The sequence below is a fragment of the Ambystoma mexicanum genome, chromosome 4p (genome assembly GCF_040938575.1).
Source record: "Ambystoma mexicanum isolate Mex_15411 chromosome 4p, UKY_AmexF1_1, whole genome shotgun sequence".
Lineage (NCBI taxonomy): Eukaryota > Metazoa > Chordata > Amphibia > Caudata > Ambystomatidae > Ambystoma > Ambystoma mexicanum.
In genome coordinates this window covers 750,270,561-750,275,481 of record NC_090927.1, presented here as the reverse complement: position 1 = coordinate 750,275,481, position 4,921 = coordinate 750,270,561, and the positions used below count along the sequence as shown (strand labels likewise).

General features: G+C 44.4%; 1 pseudogene; it reads right to left on the bottom strand.

The window, feature by feature from the left end:
• Positions 1–4,326: 4,326 nt before the first annotated feature.
• On the bottom strand, positions 4,327–4,713 carry LOC138452856 (peptidyl-prolyl cis-trans isomerase NIMA-interacting 4 pseudogene; annotated as a pseudogene).
• Between the last annotated feature and the right edge of the window lie 208 nt (positions 4,714–4,921).

Here is a 4,921-nt window from a genome sequence, read left to right as displayed (position 1 = left end):
AACTACCGGATTTGCACAGTACCTTTAAAAGGAGAGGAAGCTCTAGCTGAGGTGGACGTTCCTGGTAGTTCCTGAAGGCTCACAGTTCCTGAAGCAACTGTTGGACTGACACGAAGTAGGAAGACTGGAAGGTCCTGCACCACCCAGGGAAGAAACCAGCAGCAGAGCAAAGCAACAAATAAAAGGTGCCCTCCTCAAAGCCCAAGCAGGGTCCGACCTTCCTGGCTATCCGGCCCACTGTAGCTCTGTACAGCAAATTCGAACAGAGGAGGGGTCCTGGCTTGAAGTTTGGGTGAACTGGCTGGTCCCACCAGCTCAAGGGAAGAAGATTCCTGGAGGAGCTTCTCTGTCGTTCGAGTTTGAGGATTCGGACCTGCAGCAGGGCTTCACCGGGCAGTTCAGTCGTGGTAGGGGTCCTCTTCTGTCAGCTCCTTGTCGGATCTTTTGTTCCAGTGGCGACTCTGCCTTTCCTGTCCCAGAGACCTGATTTTTCGCAGTTTTCCCCCATTCACACAGCCTGGCTGTCAATAAAACAGCAGGGTGGCTGTCCTGGCAAGGACAGTTACCCAGCCAATCAAACAAGTGTGTGTCTTGGGTTACCAATGGAACCCATGGCAGGGGTCCGAAGACCCCTCCCTCACATCCTGCCTACCCAGACTTTCAGGCGCATTAAGGAGGGCTTCTGTGCAGAAGCCCTCAAAAAGACAGTGAACAAAGGAACCAAACCTGGTTTGGCGTGCAGAGTAAAACACGAGAAAGACTTTAACAAAAAGAAATGGCAAATAAACCCAGCCGGAGCCAAAATAAAATATATTTGGTCAAGCAAGTTCATGTTCGAGGCTACTAAAATAGCCTAAAACAATACCAAGTTTATATAAGATAACCGCAGTAGAAAAATTAGGGTAGTTACCACTGCCACCAGCCAAGTCTTAATGAAAAGGAAGCGAAACAGTGCTCCAAGAGAAACAGACAGAAAGGGATGAGAATTAACCCTTTGCAATACTCCATGTAAGATGGGGTGTACTGGGTCTGTGGTTTAAAGACACTACATAAAGTTAATGGCAACTTTACATGTTTCTCGGAGGCAGTAGTCAGTCCCAGAAAAATGGAGTCAGTGGGAAGTCTAAAAGACAACCCGTGTCACTGCACTGAAGGTGCTGTGTGACACACAAAAAAATTATGCTCATGGAGTAGGTGAGGCTCCAGAGCCAAAGATCACACAAAGGGTAAAAACACACACAGCAAAACACATGTAAGAGTGGGAAAAAGGTTCACACTCTTACCAGGTGAAAAAAATAAACCCTAGAAATCCAGAAAAGCTGCTGAGGGACTCAGTAGGTAAGGGAAATTAGCCATTTATGAGAATTCTCCCTAATACGTGGCCAGGGGGCTTGGCTCGTGATACAGGATGTGTATGGTGATGTAGTCGGCGGGGGTAGTGGCCAATTTAATCGAGAGTTGCTTGCAGTGACCCTATGCGGATATACCGCAAGGTCTGATTTGGAGGGAGTCTCTGTAGATGAGAGTGACGCCTCCACCTCAGTTAAATTTGGCTATTGGCTAAAATTCCACTCTAAACTCCTCTGACGAATTTCCCATAATGGGACTTCGGTCCCCCAAGGACGTTTACCAACAGCGCTTTGAGACCATACCAATCGGAAAAGGCCCTATACAAATGACAATTACATTGCATTACATTATATGCCCTACTATTAGCTCAGGCTAGTAACACTATTTGTTAATACACGTCAACAGTGATGCTTTCTAAGAGCCTGTACAGCACATAATCAGACCACATATCAGAATTTCTCTAGCACATCAATCTGATTCTCACACCCTGAATCTGAACACTGCAGTCCTTTACCATCACCAGGAAATAAAGCTGCTCTTTGGTCTGGCCAACAATGATTTGGAGGCAAGGATCTTCCCAGACTACTATCTTGTGACATCCAGAAATGCCCCTGGAGGTCTATCTGCCAGTTGAATGGTCCTGCTCAAGTCACTGAAGGAGACCTGTTTACCCAGGGGTGCATCCCCAGTCACAACTCCAGAAAATGCTGCAGGAGATGTCCTTTTTCTGTACCCCAAAAGGGAAGCAAATTAGCTATCCTCTCCTGATGTGAAAGAAACAGGGCCAGCAGATTTCACAGTGGAGTAAGTTGTCCCTTTTACAGGGGTTCAACTAATAAAGTTTAAAAAAAAATGTTTCCGGAAAGAAGCAATTTGTTAAATCACTGGGGCAAAGACAGTGTGCCTTCATGACTAATTTACTGGGTCGAGGAAGAGGATCATGGAGTTAATGCATCAAATAGCTGGTATTGACACCATATGTAAGGTAGAGCATAGAGGTGCCACTGGCACATTATGCTAAACCTCTCTGGGAAAATCATAAATATGTCCAAGTTGAATACGTTATATACAAACGTACAGTTGCAAAGTAAATCTTGACAGGAGTTTTCTAGATTCTTATTGTTTTCAATTTGTGAGTGTATTCCTTCATTGTATTCCGACAGCCAAGACGTGTTTCGACAATCCGTCTGTTTCAAGGCTGCATGCACATAATTTGTGGTCATTTTACATGAATATATTTTTGTTTGAGTCACATTATTTGTTGTATACAAATTGCACACTTTGAGTGTCATTGCAATTAAGTACAGGATTCAAGGAGAAAGGAGGTAAGATAAACAAACATATTGCTTTATGGTAAATCGGATTCCTAAATTGTCCAATAAACATAGTAGTTTCCATTAGTTATTAGGTCTAAATGTAATATCTTACATACTGACTGGTGCCCATAAACGGTCAATATGCCGTGCATAGTGGGTAACCATTATTAGATCTCATCTGATGTTGTGTATGTGACATTGTCACTGGTGATTAATAGGTGCTTAGTAGGTGCCGGAACCGGGGTAATTTGTGCTGTTCCAAGTCGTAGTTTCTGTCTCAGCTTTACTGGACACAGAATACCCTGTTCTCTATTTAAAACATATGCAAGGTACGTTCTCACATGACCAGGTGGTGTCTTGCTACCCCAAGTGCAGCTTCACCTGTTCCAGTAATGCCATTTTATGCAAGTTAAGTATTCACCTGTATTCAAGATTTTTGACACAGGGAAGGAGGGCCTGCGTGGATCCCTCTAGACTGGCTTAATTATCCAATCCAATCCTCACAGCATCCTCTGGCCAAGTTCCCATTCCCCTGCCATGCCACCACATTACTCACAGGGGACACCCCATAGAGTTGCAACTTTCCACCAGAGAGTCCTCATCATAACTTATGGGGCTGCATTTTAGGCAGACACTGCTTCCCCCATTGATCCTCAGGTGATGCATCTTCTGCAGTGGTACTATCTAGCACTGGATTATGGTGTTGGGCAACATTGTGGAATTCCAATGTGTCATGAGTGATTCCTCCACAGCACATCAAAGTTTCATTATGTGTTATCCATTGGATTAGTGCAGATGATTTAGACTGCCTTCTTGCCTTAGCTGTCACTTTGCATTGCATTTCTGTGCTAAATGTCCCACAGTTACTCTGAGCAGAATGTTGACATCAATGCTATTACTTCTGCATTGCCCCCCTGATTCTATGTTCCTCCTGGTTTGTGCACAAGATGGATTGTATTGTCCAGTGACAGCCATTTGCCCTTCGCACATAGGAAGCAGTCCTGTTCATCTTGACACCCTCACCATACACTGCGTCAGACAATCATATCCACAGCGGCATCGTGGTCAGGCAAAGATTTGACCGCCTGGAACAATCCCTGTTTACTCATTAAACCTACACATACTGGTGCCCGTCTTCTACCAACCAACAGCAATCAACCATCAGCTATCAGAAAGCTGGCTTCATTGGCTGCCATGTTATTCCATACTCTATCGCCCATCAACCTTGACAGCAACTGTCATCTATCATCTCAACTCAGCAATATAGGAAACATTCGAAAGGCATTATTAGATCAGTCAATCATCCCTAGTTGATAATACACTGACAGGTCACCGCTTTGTGAACAATTCACAATATCACCATATTACAACATTAAATACTTTCTTGCTCAAAACCATTATTGTGTTCCGCACAATGATTCACATGGTTTCACATTTATACTACAGTGAAGCACGGGTGAATAAAGTGTCTGTTGTGTGCTCATAAGTGCACATAAAGCTTGGTGTTTGGACACCTTTAATGGTGCCACTGCTGCGCCATGGGTTTATTCCTAACGGTAAGTCCAACAGTTGTAGATTGGTAAACGGAGAAAGACAATCTTCCTAAGAATTCAAAATGTATCTTGGAGGAAATGCAATATTTGTATCCATCTGTGGGCTTCTACTTTCTTCCTTCCACCATGATTATTTGGTAGCCACATTTTGTTTTGACAGGTGGATCTGTATCCACTGGCTTGTCCATGGTACTGACAGCTAAAGCAAAAGCAGCTTCCTGGACAGGGCCATCCATGGATCCTCGAGTCATCCAGCCCAAGTCACCCCCTCGTCTCGCTTTATCTTCACTATGCTGTGTTGCCACTTCGCTGAATCGCACACCAGACTTCAGTTTTTCCATGTCCTCCATAACTTTACCTTGTTTCTCACATAGAATGTGTCTAACCTTTACGGCAGTTTCCCCCCTAGGAGCTTGGGCCTTTTTATCAACAGTCTCAGTTGCAGATGCTCCACCTTTCATGCCCTTTCCACCGCCTTTTCCTATAGGAGGCATGACTACTGCCCTGTGTACCAATGTCTGCCTAGAACTATCCTCACATCAAATCTTCACTCATCAGTGTAACCATCTAGTTTCACTGGAACTGACTCAAATCAGCCGCACTCTAGAGAATCTACCCTGTCACTGCACTCTGCTATTCCTGAATGATATAAATATTGCCTTCAAAGTCACCATCCCAACCTCACCAAGAATATCAAACACC